Source organism: Thermobia domestica, chromosome 15 (genome assembly GCF_964235325.1).
Source record: "Thermobia domestica chromosome 15, izTheDome1.hap1.1, whole genome shotgun sequence".
Lineage (NCBI taxonomy): Eukaryota > Metazoa > Arthropoda > Insecta > Zygentoma > Lepismatidae > Thermobia > Thermobia domestica.
The window spans coordinates 134,520,073-134,540,932 of record NC_137468.1 but is presented as its reverse complement, the minus strand read 5'-3'; positions in this window follow the sequence as shown (position 1 = coordinate 134,540,932).

Genomic DNA, 20,860 nt, shown 5'->3' with positions numbered 1-20,860 from the left:
CGTTAAACTTTAGTGTATTAACTCTTTATTGAAAATAAACATCCTAGCATTTTTAAAATTCTTCTTTTTGTGTGTGTGTGGGGGGGGGGGCACTTTCTATATATATGGAGAATTTGTAGTGAGTTGGTTTGTAAAAAGGATCGAAAACGATCGATGTTATATAAGAAAAAAATCAGAAACATAAAATACATTGCTTGGCTTCATAAATCCATTGCTTTCCACTATAATAATTGCTGAAGCTTATATTTATTATATGGAGCGCTTACAGCACAGAGCAATCAACCCATAAAGTTGTGAGAAAAATAGGCATAAAATTTGTACTGTAAGCTTAATTACACGGAAATTTTAAGTTTGGATTGTACTCATAATTATATGGAAAATTTTACTTTTTTTTCCTTTTACGTTGGTCTACTTAACTTGATTTGGAAGTTTCAAATTTCCTCCTTTTTTCCACTGAAAAGTATCGATAATTCAACAGGGAAATAATTATACTATTATACTACAGTTGAAATTCATCGTAATTTGGCACATGGCAAACAGCAATGTGGTAATTGAAGGGGAAGAAGAAGGGAAATTCCCATTCACCTCTGAACACTTTCCAGGAACCTCGTTCCCTTTCGCTTTCTAGACAGGGGAGGGAACTTGGTAATGGTATCAAACCTTTATTTGTAATTACAAAAATTAATTTTATAAACAAATAAGAAATCATCAGTTTATCAGGCTTTAATTGATAATTTATTCACAAGATTCCCTATCAAAGGCGTGGTAGATGAAGTTTCTGTTCTCCATGAGTCGACATTGCCAACTGACATGGTCGATATGGAAAAGATGTTGTATGGTGATAGAAAGATGATACTTCTTGCTGAGTATTTCAAAACTGACCAAGAAAAATCGTTATCAAACTTAAGCCGAAAAAACAGATTGTCGATGAGGAGTTGCAGAAATCGGGTAGAAGTATTATCAATTTCCACGACAGAGTGCGAACGGGGATTTCCCCTTATGAATTTACAGATGACTGACATTAGAAATAGACTAAGTGCTCAAAGATTATCTAACTTGTTGTTCATCAATGTTAATGGCCCACCACTAGACAAACTCAAATAGACGAGCCAGTTATTGCTTGCCTGAAGTATGGACATCATTCCGCTGCGGATAATTTACCATGAAAAAGTTGTGGAGGAAACCCGATTTCAGATTTGTTTTAAGGTGGAAAATTAGAGTTATGGAAAATGTATACTTGTATTACTAATGGCTTACTTGTGTTATTCAACTTTGTACCTAATTTTTAGTAAGTCTCTTCTTTGATATAGGTAAACTAGTTTGCATAAATATTTATTCATAATAATTGTAATAATGCATATTTGTAACTTAAATTTAACATGGTGTTTTAGTGATTACACAAATCACAATTATGAGCATACTTTATGGAGATGCTCTCACATAGGGTACCCGAGCACCTTTATACACTGTGAAAAACTTATTTTCAAATCTTTTGTGAACTTAGAAACCATAACCTTTTCCATATTGTACAGGGATATTTTCCTGCGAATAGAAGTTTCTTTTGGAATGCGTTCAGAAATTAACACTTGCAAGAATACTGTCTTAGTACAAGTATATTTTAGGCACACACTAATTTCCCTACCTCGAACTATTTCAATTTCCTCACTGACAAACACTTTACCATTTTATATCGTAAAGGTCAGATTCACCGTTATTGTAACAAAGTGGTGCTTGAGCGATTGACAAGAAATTCAAACTCAGTTTAGTGATAATTTTACAGTCTTGTTTTATTACAAGTGTAAACTTTTTAGTCAGTACAGAAGGGGATGTGGATCGTGTTGAGAGTTGATGACGATGGGTTTTGGTGAGTCAGAGTAGGTCAGAGTGGGTGGTGGGTCAGAGTGGGTCACGGTGGGTGGTGGGTCAGTGGGTCGTGGGTCAAGTTTTCATTGACCCACGCCAACTCTGCTAAGGAGACGGAACATAGAGTTCAACATGTTATCCGAACTTGTGTCCCCTCCGCTCCAAATTAAAAGAAAAGTTGTGCTGGAATTTGATTGCTGGGCCATTAATTTTCGTCAAATTAATAGCATAATTTACAGCAAAACCTGCATAAATTGTTGCTGGATCCAAGATTGTTTTCCAGCTTAGAGGTCTCCAGCAATATTTGACTCTTCTAAAACATCGTCGCCACTATCAACATTTACACGTTTTGGTCATTTTCTTGAAGGGTGATTTTCCATTATAAAGATGTTATTATACCACCAAAAGCGCTTGTAGACAACAAAAGAACTATAGTGTTGCCAGATCTAAAAAATAAAATTACTGACAGATATAGGGCCATTCCTACCATCTCCCACCAAACCTATAGAGCCATCCTACCAAACCAGTGTGTGAATTAAACTTCCGAACTAGAGGGGGATGTTTTTGATAAATACACACACAAAAAAAATACTTATTCCATGTAAAAATATCATGTTATTTGTGCCAGCCGGGATGAAATTTGACGAGAGGGGATTTCCCCGCCATCCCCCAACATTAATCGCTAGTAGTAATGTGAAAAAGACAGAAACAACAGAAATATCACATTTAGCAACAATATGGAGTCTTTTTCGCTTTTCAGACCAAAAACAGAAGTCCATGTATTCGTGCGCGCCCAAGTGTATGTGTTTGTGTCGCAAAATAAAGTCCTAGCTGTAATAAATTTCCAATTTACAAAGCTTTTCTTTTTAGAAACTAAAGAAAGCTTTAACCCCTTCCGGATCCTATGGTACAATTTGTACCATACGCATTTTTCATGGTACGTTGCGTTATTTCTCTTCTATTTGAGCTTTTTCGTCCGGTTTTTTTTTTTTGTTTGTTTTCCAAGTCCAGAGGCCTTCCAGAAGACATTACATATGGTTTCAGACCGTCCTGCGTCCAGACATAGGAGGTGATGACGTCATAAATCAAAAATTTCTTTTCTCATTTTCTAAGCGTCTGTTCAATATTTTTTGGCGGGTTTATTTTTCTACGTAGAAGATTGAAATTTTGCATAAACATTCAGTCCACCGAGTAGTATTTACCAAATTTTTTGTTCCGATGTCAGTGCTAAAACAGGGGGGGGGAACCAGAGGGGCAAAGGGGTGAAAAAAGGGATATTTTTACCCCCAAAATCCCGTTTCTCGTCATTTTCCCGCCTCACATACATGATGGGGACACTTGAGTCATACCGTCTGAAAGGCAGTTCCATTCTGAAGAGAATGACGGTCCAATCATTGTCCTAGGGTAATTAGGGACGTCTCAGGGATTTTTTGAAAAATATACTTCTATATAGGGAAAAATGGGACATGGTGGGTATATTTTTTTTTGGCGGGCTTACTTTTGCACCTAGAAGATTGAAATTGTTCACAAACATTCAGCCTACCTAGTGCTATTTATCTGATTTTTTTCAGAACTCTGCAGTAAAACAGAGGGGGTCCAGAGGGCGAAAAACTGAAAAAAGGGATTTTTAGACCAAAAAAATCCAGTTTTTCAGAATTTTCCCGCCTCACATACATGATGGAGACACGTGAGTCATACCGTCTGAAAGACAGTTCCATTCTGAAGAGAATGACGGTCGAATTATTATTCTAGGATAATTAGGGACGTCTCAGTGAATTTTTTAAAAATATACTTCTGTATAGGGTAACATGGGGAAATTTCTGAATTTTTTTGTGGCGGGTCTATTTTTGCACCTAGAAGATTGAAATTGTGCACAAACATCCAGTCCACCGAGTGGTATTTAACGGATTTTTTCAGATTTCTGCGTTAAAACAAGGGGGATCCAGAGGGACTAAAAGTTGAAAAAAGGGAAATTTAGACAAAAAATCCCTTTTTCTGCAATCTCCCGGCTTAGATACATGATGGAGACATGTCAATGGTGCCGCCTGAAAGGCAGTTCTATTCAGAAGAGAATATGGGCGACACATGACCCTAGGATAATTAGGGATTTCTCAGGAATTTTTTCCCTGAGATCATAGTGTTTTGTGGTAATTTGGGGCATTGTGGGAAATTTTGATAAAATTTCTCCCTCCCTTACTATTCAAGATAGAAACCTGAAATTTGGCACACACGTTCAGTATACCAAGTACTATTTCTCAGATTTTTTAGATGGCTACGTTCACACAGGGGGGGTCCAGGGGGGCCAAAGTTCGTGAAAAAAAATCCCTCCGAAACTTTCACTTTGACATTTTTTCCCGCTTCTGGTATATGGTATGAGCATGCAAGTGGTACCATTTGAAAGCCAGCTCTATTCTGAAGAGAATGAGGTATGTACCATGATCCTAGAATAAATAGTGATGATATAGTAGCTGCTTGACTGAAAGTCTAAAAAATAGCCCAAAAAGCCAGGATCCGGAAAGGGTTAATTCTGAAAATCAACCTTGAATGATAATAAATCTCATAAAATGTGTATTGTCCCAATTACTTTTTTGTTCCTGAAGGCTTTAACGCTCAACTTAGAAAACTCAATAAATGTAAAATCACTAAATATACAATTAAATGTAATTCATAAATGTTCCGAGACTGCGAGAAGTCTCGCGAGACTTCTCGTGCGAGACTTAACCGAGTCTCGTCTAGCATCTCGTCTCGCATGGTTTAGTCTCGTCTCGCGTCTCGCATAAAATTTTCACTCTCGTCTAGCAAATGCGAGACGAGGCGAGACTTCTCGCTTCTCGCGTGCATCCCTAGATTTAAAGCAATCTTCCCCAAAGCGATTGTGTCTGTTAAGAGATACTACGGAGTGGATATCAATTCATAATGTAACACTTGAGTTTGTTTTAGAAGTAACCAATAACCGACAGCGGGGTAATAATTTCCTAGGTAATTATTACATCTCTACCAAATATTCGGATTTAAACAATCTTGCCCAAAGTGACTGTGTCTGTTAAGAGATACTACGAAGTGATATCAATATATAATGTAACATTTAACATTCTCTTTGAAGTAACCAATAACCGACTGGAGGGTAAAAATTTCCTAGGAAATTTTTACCTCCCTATCAAATCTTCGAATTTAAAGCCATCTTGCGCACAATGACTGTGTCTGTTAAGGGATACTACGAAGTGGTATCAATATATAATGTAACATTTAACATTTTCTTTGAAGTAACCAATAACCGACAGAGGGTGTAAAAATTTCCTAGGAAATTTGTACCCCCTACCAAATCTTCGGATTTAAAGCCATCTTGCCCCAAGTAAGGGCATACAATGAGAGATCACATTCAATAATATGAATTTTTAATGTAATTTCTGACTTTTCTTTTGAAATTTCCAGAAACGGAAAAGGGGGTAAAGATTTCCAGCGGGTAAAACTTTCCAGGGGTAAAAGTTTCCTGGGGTAAAAAAATCCCTGTGACACCGGCTGAGTGAATTTTAGCTGGAGGTGAAAAATTGTGGAACAAGATACACAAACTCATTCTTCTTATCTCGAACAAGGAAGAATTGCCACAAGAGTGGAAAGAATCAATAATTGTTCCAATTCACAAGAAAGGCGACAAAACTGACTGTAATAATTATAAAGGCATTTATCTTCTGTCAACATGCTATAAAATCCTTTCAAATATTCTATTAGCAAGAGTGACCCCATACGCAGATGAAATTATTGGAGATTATCAGTGCGGATTTAGACGAAATCAATCAACTATCGACCAAATATTTACCATTCGCCAAATGCTCGAAAAGAAGTGGGAATACAATACACCGGTACATCAACTATTTAATGATTTTAGAAAGGCGTACGACTCGGTTAGGAGAGAAACATTATACAACATTCTTACAGAACTTGGAATACCGAGAAAGCTAATTAGATTAATTATGTTATGTTTAAATGAATCCCAAAGTCAAGTCCTGGTAGGAAAATTGTTGTCCACGAGCTTTTACGTCGAAAATGGCCCGAAACAAGGAGATGCGTTGTCGCCATTATCATTTAACTTCGTTCTGGAATACGCTATAAGGAAAATCAAAGATAGCAACCAGGGCCTACAGTTGAACGGTATTCACCAGTTTATGGCAAATGCTGATGATGTAAATTTAATAGGTGATGATAGGAGAACAATAGAAAGAAATGCAGAGATCTTATTAAACGCTTGCAGGGACATGGGTTTAGAAGTAAATGCGAAGTATTTATACGGTTTACCCAACATTGTTAGGGTCGTGAAGTCTAGAAGGCTTAGGTGGACGGTTCATGTAGCTAGAATGAAAGAAAGTAGAAACGCTTTCAAAGTCTTGACTGGAAGACCAATTGGAAAACGACCATTAGGAATACCTAAGCGCAGATGGGAGGACAATATTAAGATGGATCTGGCAGAGATTGGAATACAAAGTAGAAACTGCATGCAGTTAGCTAAGGATAGAAGTCAGTGGAGAACTTTTGTGAACGCGGCATTGAACCCCCGGGTTCCATAGGCCATAGAGTTAGTTAGTTTAGTTAGGTTTTCACGAAATGTAAATAACAGTACGGTATTATTGCATGATTGTTTGGAAAATATATTGAAAGCAGATGAACCGAGAAAGCGTATTATGCAAAAGAGGAAATACAAAGCTCCTTGGATTACTAAAGAGTTAAAAGCATTATTTAATAAAAGAACAAAATATTTTGTAAAATTTAAGAAAACTGGTAATTTAGTCGCTTATGAAAAAGTTTCGGTTTTAAGAAAAATGTTAAAAGAATGTACAATAAACTTTAAAAATGTTATTTTGAGCAGTTGGAAAATAGTATTTGTACCAACGAAGTGTATTTTTGGAAGTCTCGAGACAAAAGTGTACCAAATAGAATTTTGTTCAATGGTACCACCATTACAGGAGTAAAGCAAATTGCTGAAGTTTTTAAAGGTGTATTTTACAATCATTTTAATTTAAAAGTTAATACTCTAGATTGTGCTGTAGTTAGTAATCTGAACAGCAACAATATAACGATTCCAATAGTATGTGAAAATGATGTCACTGAAGTAATAGGTAAACTTCGGCCATTAGCATCTTCAGGACCTGGGATCTTTCCAAATTATATCCTTAAAGCGTGTTAAAAAGAAATAGCTCCAGTCTTGTCAAAAATATAAAATACCTCATTAAGAACAGGGTCATTCCCATCTAAATGGAAACATGTACATGTGGTACCGGTTTACAAGAATAATGACAAGTTAAATCCGAACAACTATAGGCCGATAACCTTATTGAACATATTCTCTAAAATTTTTGAAACCATCATTCACAAACACTTGTTTTTTAATGTAAAAAATATATTGCAAAAATCACAGCATGTCTTTTATAAAGGGAAATCAGTTGTAACCAATCTCTGTGAAATAACGGATTTTATCTTCTATGCAACGAAAAGTAGATCACAAACTGATGTCATATATATTGACATGAGTAAAGCTTTTGATTCAGTTGACCATAGATTACTATTAAAAAACTGTCAAATACAGGTGTAAAACCCTTGTATCTAAAATTTTTTGAAAGCTATTTGACTGGTAGAACATACCAAATTAAAATTGGAAATGTCATGTCAGATTCAGCCAGTATTAGTAACGGTGTTCCTCAAGGTTCTCCTCTGGGCCCATTACTTTTTCCTATTTTTATTAATGACTTACCAACAGTCTTAAACCATTCCAATGTTTTACTTTGTGCTGATGACATTAAGCTTTTTAGTGTAGTAAATAATATTGAGGACAACGATAAGCTACAAGATGAGTTACATAGAATCATTATGTGGTGCAAGGATAACGGTATGAGTATCAATTGTCTGAAAACTAAGTGCATGACCTACAGTAACAAATCGCAATACTATGTAAGTCAATACGAAATACAAGGTACTGTAATACAAAAAGTTGACACAGTAAAGGATTTAGGCGTAACCTTTGACAGGCCACTACGCTTTGGTGATCATATACAAAATGTATGTAATGAAGCAAGAAAAATAATTGGTTACGTGTTTAATCAATGTCCTGCATTTTGTCAATCAAATACATATGTACTCTTATATAAATTACTGGTAAGGTCGAAACTAAAATATGCATCAGTGACTTGGAACAGCCTAACAAAAACTCTCGTAAACGAACTCGAAATGGTGCAAAAGTGTTTGATTAGAATACTTTGTTTTAAGTTAGGACTTGACTATTATTCTAGCACGTATGAATATTGGATGACGTATTTTAATTTGGAACGACTGGCTGACAGGAGAAAATTGATTGAATCTGTATTTGTAGAAAAGTTACTTGACAACCAATGTACCTCAGACTATATTTTTAAAAATGTTGATTTTAAAGTTCCAACATATGGTACAAGGGTAAAAATTTTATTGCCACGGCATAATAGAAAACATGTTTTAATCTGTAGGATTTTAAAAAGCTATAATGAATGCATATCTCAAAATATGACTATTTTAGAATTTTAAATATAACTTAGTAGCTTTTATTTTTTTACTTTTAATTTTTGACACTTCTTTGTTTTAATAATTGACGTACACTACACTGTCAGCGTTTTTATTATTAATAATTTATGTTATAGATGTAATCATAATGTTATCACTTATACTATATATTCATTGCTAAAATAATGTAGAATAAGACCAAGTGCTGTACTTTAGCTGTTCTCAGCACGTAAAAATAAATTTTATTATTATTATTATTATTATTATTATTATTATTATTATTATTATTATTATTATTATTATTATTATTATTATTATTATTAACAACTTCGGCATGCAAAGTGTCACACATGTCAATACTTCGTGAAAGCAGAGAAATGAACTTTTTTTTTCAATTACCTTTTTAATAACTGTTTGATTCTTCCTGTTATTTGAGGAGTGTATTTAGCTGCAAATTCTGACTACCATAGCTTTGCTCAAATAAATGTCAAACTGCCGCAGAAAAGTAATATTGTTCTTTTCCTTTTTTATTGCTACTATAAACTACAACTATTCAGTAAAGAAAAGTCTGAACCTCTGAAGGGGCCTCTGATTACAGATTCCGTTTGGTGGTAACTTGTTTACTTGCAGAGTTGCAGGGCTGTTGAACAATAAACCACACGTGTTCGGTTGTAGTCCAGTCTAAATCTGTAAGGTTTGTCTACAATGGAGAAGATAAAAGAGAATTTCCGACCACACAAAATATAAAGGAGCGAAGTCAGCACTATTTACCATGATATGAGAGGATTGAGCGAACATAACGATAAGTGTCACTTCCGGTAAAATTGAGTTATTAAATGGAAACAATCGGCATCGAACCACAGAGGAAGCTTGTTCGATATGTATCTTTGTATCGAATTGCAGAGGAAAGATGAACTTTCTTTTCATACTTACTCGAAAGTTAGAAAATGTGGCACACCATTATGTTTCCACGAGCTGCTCATACTAGTATACAAATAACAATATTGTTATCCGAAATAGGCTTTTTGCAGATATATCCTATTAATAATGAAAATATTGATGTTCTTGACCAGCTTAAGAACCAGTAACTAATAATAATAATAATAATAATAATAATAATAATAATAATAATAATAATAATAATAATAATACTGTATATGTAGGCTTCAACAATCTAGGAACTATATGACAATTATTCTTCTTGCAAGAAATTCTAAATATGAGGAATTTAAAACAGCTAAAAATAATATAGGAATATTACGAAAGAGTATTATGAAGATAATTTAAAGTATGATTTCTTTTGTCACTAGAACTCTTTATAATAATTGATTCTAACATAACAGACTAACAAAGCAATAGGCCCATTTTAATACTGAAAAATTAGTAATTTCTCCATATATGATAAAATATTCAGAGAAGTTATCAATTTTGAATTATCCCTTTTATTAATCATTCATAATAGGAGTCATTTCAACACAACTATGTACAGTCACAAGGATGAAGACAAGGAGATTTAATGTTGATAATTATGGTCGAAGGAGGTAATTCGAGATGTATGATAAAATATTGGAAAATATGGTAAATTTTAAGTTTACGTATTAACTAAGTAATTAATTATTCATAACGTGAGAGCTGCTTCAAGACGGCTATAGTATAAAGGTGTATACCAGGTGATCAATTGATAGCGACATCAATTTGATTAAAGAGGGGTTACATGAGACATATCCGGAAGAGGCCTATATCCATGTTAGAATTCCAAGGCAACTCTGTTATTTTTCTTTTCTGGAGGTAGCAGTTATCTGAATCACCGCGGTGTTCGGCCCGGGTTTAGGATTGTCAGTGGCTGAGTGTCTCGGCTCACAGCTCATCTACTATCGAGCCGAACCGAGAAGTGAGCCGAGCCAACACCTCACCCAATCGAGCCGGCAAAAGCCAATGGCTCACCTGAGCCGAACCGAACTGAGTGGGTGGCTCATCCCAACCGAGCCGGCTCGAGCTATTCACTCAGTTGAACCGAGCCGAGCCGGTTGACATCACTACCCGGATTCTTCTTAGGTTCAGAAATTTGACCGTGCAGGTCTCAGCCTTGATGGTAAGAACTACAGTATATACTTATATTGGTGCTCACGACATTTGAGACTGTCTCCTTATAAAAATCTATTGTTGTCTCGTTATCGAGACGAGACTAGATGCAAGCAGTGTCCTCTCTCGTGAGCAACACTAAAAGTATTCCACATTAGGGCTTACAGTTTTCATGGCTTTCGGTTTCCAGTTCAATCAGGCCATTATTTCAAAACGAGCAAAAACGAGCTGAACGAGCGAGCCATGTATCAAACTCGACTCGACTCGAAACTCGATCTCAAAAACAGTAACTCGACTCGAGAAAACGACCTTTGACTCGGCTCGAAACTCGACTCGTGCCCATCGCTAAGTATTACCATTGACACCACCGTCTTGTCATGGTGTTCCCAACAGAAAGCATATTATTCTCGTTTTCTTCTTGAATCTGGACTTCGTTTTTTTTAGTGCATGTTTAGAAATGAATATCCACTACTGTGCAAAGGAAGTTTGGGAGCTCCGCAGTCAAAGAGTTGGCCCTCAAATCAGTAAGTCATGTTGAATATGTAGTAATTGATTCCTGTCTCAGATGCCATAACAATATATATATATATATATATATATATATATATATATATATATATATATATATATATATAATATGATTCTCCAGTGGATTATTTGCGAGGTCTTCTTTTGTCGGGCTGCGCGAAACCAAGTCAGCATATTAGATTTTCCGATTTCAACAAAGATATGTTTATATTACACATGAAGTTTCCTCCATTATTGTAATGATAAGGTCGATATTGATGATTCCGTCTCCTTTACCCTAAAGGTCATAATCGTGGGATTTGATGACCCACTTGGCCGTTATTTCAGTAATTCTTTTGCTATTCTGCAAATAATGGCCCAGCCTAAGCTGCCTATCTGCAAGACATAGTACGTTCTACGATGTGAGCTGTTTTAATAGTTTCAATATTAAATGATTTTCATTTTTTGAACAATAGTTGCATTTTAACAAAATAGGAGAAAATCTACACAAGTTTGTTTCTAATCTAAAATTTTACAATATACAAATCGCATATAGACAATACAAATAACAGGGTAGTTTAAGTTTTGAGGAATAAATACGAGTACGGTGCACTTTAAAGAAGCGATACAGGGACCCATTGTCTGGGGCTCGTGGTGTGTTACAGAGCCGGTTGTTACGGCTCTGGGTATAAGTATAATATGCAAGAGTTTCATTTTCTAAATTGTATTTAATAATTCATAATACTTCATTCAGCTTTCTGGACAGTGATATACAAAGGTGACTCAGAAACCTTACAATATTTCCACAACTCAAACAGGTGGTGGACAAATCCGTGTGCGTGAGTTTTCTCTGGGTTCTCTAGTTTTTCCATATATTATTCTTTCTACAATTTCGTTCATTTTCATCTCCATCGTCTTCTTTACCTTTGGAGTGTAATGATGAGATGCTAAAATAATAATAATAACAATAAGGTTAATCAAGTTTTATTCACTAGTCTAGTGATTTCGGCAAGCGTTTTTTGGTGTATGCGCTTCCGAGTTTAATTTCCAGTGAGGCAAAACATCAAATTTTAAGATTTGACAGTATTGTGGGTTCCATACACTGTGTAGACCTACATCTCCTGTAAACCCGGCCGTAAAATATATTCTGAACTCGAACCAATCAACTGAAATAAGCGAAGTCAAATACATACATCGGGTCACAACAGTAGAAAGGTCAATATTTTGAACTATAATTTTGGAAAAGAATTTAAGGGAACATCTAAACCTTGCTACATTAACGAGTGGTATTGTGTTTAAACCCCGTGGCCAGTTATTTTGATTTCTACCTTTCCACCTTTTGCCTTAGTTTTACAAATAATGTGATGAGGTGATACCTATAGTATTTAAACCTGTACCCGACTTCTCATCAAAATATGCATTTCAAGTTCTTAAAGATACTGAATGTGTATATTTTGAAAAAAAATGTCATGAAACACCACCAAACTAGAACCTATTGATTACTCGAGATAGCGTTTAATTTCCTCTTTCAGTATCAAGATTGTACAGAGGGACTTTCTGAGCAAATACCAATCAATAATTATAATGAAGCAAGGAAAGTATAAAATAATAAATAAATTATTGTTTAATGTGAAACCTGATTTACTACTCCGGTTTGTATCCCCGAAAAATACTAGAAACCAAACGTGGGCGTACTCGCGCAGAAATTTCGCGTCACTGACTAGTGAAGATGTTCGCATGGACCTATTGTTTGATGTAGAATTTAAAATGCATTCTCACAGAGAATCAAACCATGATTTCCATGCCATAGATGATGAAACTTACAGTTAACTAACTAAGCGTTGAAGTTCCTTTTCAAGATATTGTGCTCCCATTAAAAATCCTCTTTCTGTTCTGTCTGTGATTTTATTTGTAAGTAAATATTAATAAAAATGACAAACCACAGGTAGTCTATATCACAGTCCTTGGATCTTGGTTTACTTGTACTCAATCTCTGAAGCCCGTAATTCGTTTCGCTTAATACAAAGCTTGTGACAATTACGCTCACACACTCAATTAATTGTTCATATATTCAAATTAAAACATATTTATATATAAATTCAATTTATTTTAAAAGTCAAGGAAAATTATATTTTGTTTCATTTCGCAGCCAAGCGAACCTCTTTCATTTGTCCCAGAGTAGGGGACATATGTATGTTTTGCCCCACTTTCCCCCTCCACCCCCTAACTACCCAAAAAAAATTATGAAGCCACCCCTGACTATTGTACTTTAACACAGAAGGATACCCCAAAGTGAGATTGAATATGCTTTTATGACATTTAAAACCAAACAAAAATGATCTAACTATTTTGAATATTTTATATTTAATAAATCATGAAAAAGTGTGTAATTTGTGGAGAATTAAAACAATATCAAGAATTTGCTCGAAATGGAAATACAAGACGAGATGAGTGTAAAGCATGCCGGAATAAAATGAGCAAACAAAATGATGAAACAGAAAAAATAGGTGCGTTTGCTTATCATGTTGTAAATCCTGAACAATTATCTGAAAAAGAATTTATAGACTTACAAAACGAACTGAATTATATCAAACTAATGTTTTTAGAATTTTACATCGACTATAAGGATGGAAAAGTTCAACTTGATGAAAGAGCAAAATATCATCTTAATAAAATACACGAGCTGTGGAATAATGCATTACCCTATAAGAATTTAGACTACTATTTCAGTTTTAAGAACCATCATATCTTTATCAATCATATTAATAATAACAAGTGGATTGATTATATGAATGCATTTTTGAAATGGAGGGTAAGGATGATGCCTTATTCAAATTGGAAGTAAAGATAAATAAACTACTGTTTTTATGACATTTAAAATCATAAAAACTTACATCTAAAACTTATAACTTATAGTGCTGTCTTTAATATAACAGATCTTTTTGTTTGATTAAAATCGATTCACAAATGCCCGAGTAATAAGAAGATGAACTTAAACTGTATATGAGTATTGAATAAGCGCACAGTCAAACAGTATATATATATTTTCATTCATCTAACTCACTGATACATGCACACAGACACACACACAATCCAGTTTGCTTGGTGAGAATAAAAAATAAGTTGAACTAAAGCCAAGGCTATCTACTTCCATTGTATATAAGGAAGATTCTGCATGCAAGCTGCGTACGTGACTTCCATATGAATATAATTGTAGTAACAATGTAAAGGAGAACTTGTTTCTTCTTAAGTCACAAGTTGCATTCCCTCAGGCATACATGTTTTTCTTTTCTTTCTTTTTAGTAATCAATCAGTATATGGAAGTGTAGTAATAACAATACCAAAACTGTCACGTTACAACTAAACTAAGAAGTTTAAAACTTTTTCGATTGTGAAGAAAGAGAAAATTGTAGCTAGATAACGTGACAATGTAACGTGATGATTTTTACCTTCACGTGACAAACAGGGTTGGAAACTAATTCTATTTATCATGTTTTTCCAGAATTGTTAAAATTACGAATTAAGCTCTGAAATTATTACGAATGAACTAGTACCAAATAAGATAAACATGATATTTTTTTTGGAAACGATAACCAACCCTGACATCAATGGCGGCTCATGAGGGAAAATATCTCCAGATCGTTATAACTTTGTTGTTTATGAACCGATTTTCAAAATTCAAACGACAATCGATAAAGAAAAAAAATTTGCTATTTTTTGATTGTATTGTGGGTTGCATACCTCTAAGGATACTATTCCGAATTTGTTAGATCTCCATTCTTTATTAACCGATTTTCAAAATTCAAACGACAATCGATAAAGAAAAAAATAGCTATTTTTGATTGTATTGCGGGCTGCATAACTCTAAGGATACTATTTCGAATTTGTTATAACTTCGTCAAATATTAACCGATTTTCAAAATTCAAACGTCAATCAATAGAGAAATAAATTGCCTATCTATTGAATGTCTTATAAATTGCATAACTCTAAGGATATAATTATAAAAAGCTCAAATAAATCTCTTATTTATACATGTATCTTTAAAATTCAAATGACATTATGTTCTATATATCCAAAGGTCTTAGTTTTTTATAGTCTGATACTATAAAAAAACTTATACACTTAAAATTACAAGTTCGGATATTAATAATGAAACGATAAAAACACTTATACACTTAAAACATACTTAAAATTACAAGTTTTATTTTTTGGATTCATTTCTAAAGTAAAACTGATGTATTTTATAACCATTATCTAAATCTTTCAAACCTTTATACTTAACAAACAGCTTACTCTTTTTCAAATCTTTCAATACTTGCTCAGTTTCATCATTATATCTTTGTGGTAATAACGTCTTATATTTCTCATCTAAATGTACTAAAACTCTTTGACCATAACGCTGTGTTTGAATCAATTTCCATAATGTTATCTCGTACGCTTTATCTTTTTCTAACTCATCTATGCGAAGGAATCTCAATGCTTTAACATCATTTTTTTTATTCAAATAATTAGCCATAGTTTATTTATTATAAAGAAAATGTTCGTTTTATGAGAAATTCAAAAAAAACGATTCTCATTTACATACAGAAAATTTACATAAAATTTACATACAGAACTCAACAGTTGGATAATTATCTTTTAAACCAGTGTATTTGATTTTTATTCCATCTTTAACGATCTCATCAATCATTTTATCTGTTAAGTGTTTTGTAAATCTAGGTGGAAGAAATACCTTAAACTCTTCACATTCAACTAAAATGCTCTTTCCAAACTTAGTTTTAATCTTTTCCATTTTCACAATCTTATATTCTGTATTTAATTCTAATTCTCTTAATCCAATAACTTGTTTTTGTTCAAGACTTCCAAGTTTATTTAAAAGCTCAATATGACTCGACGTCGTATTTATTATATAGAAAATCAATGAACACTCTTCAATTTTTATCTTCACCAAAAAATATTTAATCATTTTTTATCAATTTTGTTTATGGAAAAACTTTAATAAAACAATACAAACATACATTTAACTATCTAAAACTCTTCTACTACTTTTTCATTCTTAGGGTCATATGTAAAGTTCTTTTGTCCAATTAAAATCGCATAACATATAGTATTAGCAGCCACAGCTTCTGCAAAGTCTACTACAATCTTTATGTTTGTTCTCAACTTCAAAAGTCATATGACAATCTGCTTTGTGTGGATGTACGAACCCATCCCCCACATCGAAATCAAACTCAATATCATTGTTAGCTTCATTCAAATTATTAAATGTTCTTGTGTTAGCTTTAAAACTCTGTAACTCGTAACTCTCAACACTATCCATTTATTATAAAGAAAATCTTGAAACAACGCTTTTATGGGATATACCCATAAAAGAATCATACATAATAACAATTAAAAACTTATAATCCCCATCCTAACTTAACCTTAGCATTCATAGCAGTACCAACTCCAAAAGCAGCTAATCGTTCACCAATTGACGCATCACTACTAAATGCTCTTTTCCACGCTTTAGTTTCTAGTTCCTTATCTGCAATATGTCTTGACTCTGTATCTTTATTATCTCTGTAGTATATATCATGTTCTTTACAAGCCTCATCTAATGGGTTAATACCTTTATCAACTCTTTCTAATCTTTCTTGTAGCTTAGTTCCCGGACCACAATACGAAAATCCTGGAATATGTAATTCAAATGGGAGTTTATTAATCAAATCATTTACTAATCCTTTTCCAAGCTTCTCATCATTCCAGAATCGTAGTGGTAATGTATTTAATATCTTAATCAAATAACCTATACCTTTTGGATCATTAGGAATAAATTGTGAAAGCTTATTATTAATCATACTCACTATACCTACTTTCTCATTATAAAAGTTATTATTACCAGCCTTTTCTTCTCCATCTATAACTATTAGCCGATCAATTAACTTTCTCACATCATCCATCCATATATATTCTTTAGGTATCTCTGTATATTGTTTAATTCCTTCACTAGTCCTTTTAGGAGTTGGAGGTAAAGATGATTTAATATAATTATCCCAAATAGGCTTGATAATATTAATGTACTTAGAACCTCTACTAGATGCTACTTTTTTATCTCGACTATATTTTTGGAAGGCAGCATCTGATTCTATTATTATTTCCTTGTACTGTTCAAAATCATCATAATCTTCAATGTTTTTATTACTATTCATCGTTAACAATTCCCATAGACCTTCTGTTCCCTTATAAGTTTTACCATTAATTATCAAATCATCACCATTCACTTTAACTTCAGAATTTCCTATTTTATTTATTATTTTTCCATCTTCTTCTACAGTTCTTATTCCAAACACACTATCATTTCTTTTACTATAATATTTCGTTGCAATCTTACCAAATGATTGTGCTGTTGTTAAAGGCTCTACTCCTTCAACTTTGTCTTTAATTTGTTTTCTCATTTGTTTTATTTCTCCTGTTATAGGCGTATCACTACTACTTGGGGAACTATCATAAGTTATCTTTTTAGGTGTTCCTAGTAGACTAGGATCTATTGAAGCCGTCTTATGTACAACTGGAACAAGTTCAGTTATTAGATTTTTATTTTGTTCTGCTACTTCTTTGATCTCACTCCCCAAGTTTTGAATAGCATCAATTACAGGTTGTTCTTGTGTTTTAAATTTATCATATATACCTGCCCTTTCTTTCTTCCAAGATTTGAAGCCTTTTATCAAGAACTCCTTAAACTTAATATTCTTATTAATTTCTTTCTCATCCATTTATTATATAGAAAACGAACAAACGTCAAACGTGAAAAAACGTCAATAAACGTGAAAAACGTCAATAAACGTCAATAAACATCAAACGTTCAAGAAGTGTTTTATCTTGTTCCTATACTTACCATTGTTTACCTTCCTTGTCATATCAATTACTATAAAACCATAATCTTCTTGCCAACATTTTGAACACATCTCTTTAAATTTATCATAAGACATATCTCCTCCAACAAACTCATTATACACATGTTTAAGATTGGTATCATCTTGTCTGAATATGCATAAGAAGTTAACGTTATCTCTTATAAGCTGTTTAGGCACTTTTGAATATGTTTGTGCAAGATAGAAACAGTCTAAATGTCTATGCCTACCTCTTGTAAAGTAATTTCTAACAGTATCTTGATTCTCTAAAATGTAATCATCAAACACAACGACAGAGTATTCTTCACATTCATCAATAGGTACAATAGAATCATTACCGCTTAAGAACGTCGCTATTTGTTTATTGAATTTTTGTTCTGCTTTTTCAAATCGATCTTTTAACTGCTCATACTTTGGCTGATTCATGCTTTTAGAATATATATAGAAGTAATTATTGTTTAACCAACCTGGCTGTAATAAAAAATTAAATAACAAAAACGTCTTACCACACCCAGATGGACCCACGATAAGACATCGAATATCATCAGGTATAAGCTCTCCATTTCTTTTCTTAACTGTTGTTTCTTTTATCATCTCTTTTACATCCCAATTAATAGTTTTCTTACTCATTTATTATAGAGAAAATCGACTCTTTTATGATCTTATATCTTTAAGTTGTTCTCTGATCTTAAGCAACGTATCTTTTATATATTCGCTATCCATTTCACCATTTAGTGTTATTATCATCTCTAACTGTTCTTTAAATGAGTTAATACAAGTGACAATGGTTTTATATTCATCTTTTCTTTTGCTTATGTTTAACTTAGAAGACAAACCTGTTATTATAGCACTTCCAGTTGCAAGAGACGTTGTTAATATCGAGTAAATTGTTACAGGTATAAAAATATTAATAAACCCAGTTGTTGCAGAAAGTATAACTGACAAGGTGATCAAAGTGTAGTATGCATACTTAACAATTCGTAGTTTTCTCTTTTTCTTCTTTAAACTGTATTCTAACTTTTGAATGACATCTTCAATTAACTTGATTACTTTCTCTCTTGGAATATCTCTAGGTAAATCAAACTCATTCATTTATTATATAATAAATGGCTAAGGTATTTAAGCTAACGAGTGATACTTCTGTTTTAAAGAAGAAACTCCATTATGAATTAGACAACAGGAGCAACTATTTAAGTATAGGACTAGTTGGGTTTTACAGTACATACCTAACCCCAAACATAACAACAGAAAAAAACAGTTTCTCATATGGTGATAGACAAGTTTTTATACCAGAAGGGCAATACAGCTTAAACAGTCTTAATGAATATTTAAAATCTCAATCCATCAACATAACATTATCAGAAGATCATTTAAGAAATAGAGTTAAAATAGAAACTGATAGTAATGATGTTACAATTGGCGGTATAGGTACTGTCCTCGGGTTTAATGTTTTTGAAGTTTTAGAAAAGAACAAAACACATATTGGAAGTAAGTTGCCAAAGTTTCATCCGTTCGATACTATAAATGTTCACTGTAATATAGCAGATGGTATGTTTGTTAAAGATACAGAATACACACATAGAGAAATAGGGATCATAGCATCATTTAAAACAGATGCCGAGTTTAAACATAGCATCATTTACGAACCTACTTATCCATTATTTTTCCCTATATCCAAAGACAAGGTTGACAATTTTGAGATAAGGATAACAGATGAGAATGATTCCTTAATTGATTTTGGTGGAGCAACAACAACTGTATTTTTACAAACTAAGATTTTCTCTTAAATAAATAGGAAGATGTGTTCTATTAAAGGTTGTATGTTTAGTGTTCCTTATACGAACTAAAGGATCTAAATATTGATCATGTATTAACAAAGAAACAACTTAGTGATAAATCTAAGAAAATTAGAGAAGGTAAAGGAATGAATTTAACTTTAACTACTGCACAAATGAAAAAGATTAAGAAAGAGCATATGGGCGGTTTTATCTTTACAATTCCAGCCATTTTAGCAGCTTTAGGAGCAGTTGGCTCTTTAGCAGGTGTTGCAGCAGCGATTACTAAAACTGTACTGGATGCTAAGAAGAATAAACAAGAACTTGAAGAACAAAAAAGACACAATATGGCTATGGAAGAAAAGCAGGGAGCAGGTAAACCAAAGAAGTCAAAAAACTAAAACCATTGACTAACTTCGATATAGAGAGGTTGGTTAAAGAATTAAAGATAAAACGATTTAGAGGTGTATTTATGAGTGATGAACTTCCACAAAAACCTTATGTAAATGAGTGTGGTATAGTTAACCTTGATAAATCAGAAAACATTGGTACTCATTGGATATGCTATTGGAAAGATAACAACATAAAGTACGTGTTCGATTCTTATGGTGGTGTTCCTCCTAAGCAGCTAGTACAATATCTTGGTACCAAAAACTTATTTTACAATGACGAACGAATACAAGACTTTAATTCAGTTATATGTGGTCATCTTTGTGTTAAGGTTTTAAATCTTCTAAATCAAGGGTATTCTTTTAGTGATGTTATGTATATGATTAAAAATGATTAAATATTATTAAGTTTAAGTACTTTTATGGTTTATATCCATAAAAGTTTTGTTTTAAGATAAATATGGAAGCTATACACAATAGATTTTTAGATTATTTTGAGAAGCATGAGGATGAACTAGATGCACTAGATAGATTTAATTTTTATCAGTATTTTAAGTATGTTAGTAAGATAGACTTAAAAGATAAAAACAACGTATATACAGTTATTGATTTTTGGAGAATGTTAATACCTAAATTTTTGTACACAGAGGAAGAGTTGGTAAAGTTACGTCCAATAATTACCTTAAAGGAGTTGTTGTCAAATTATAGCTCTAGACCATTAAAATGCAGTAATTGTGGTTGTAAGTCATTAACAAAAGGTAGGAGTACACATATTTGCGATAATTGTTTTGTAGCGAATGGTTTTGTTTACAGTACTAATGAAGGAAT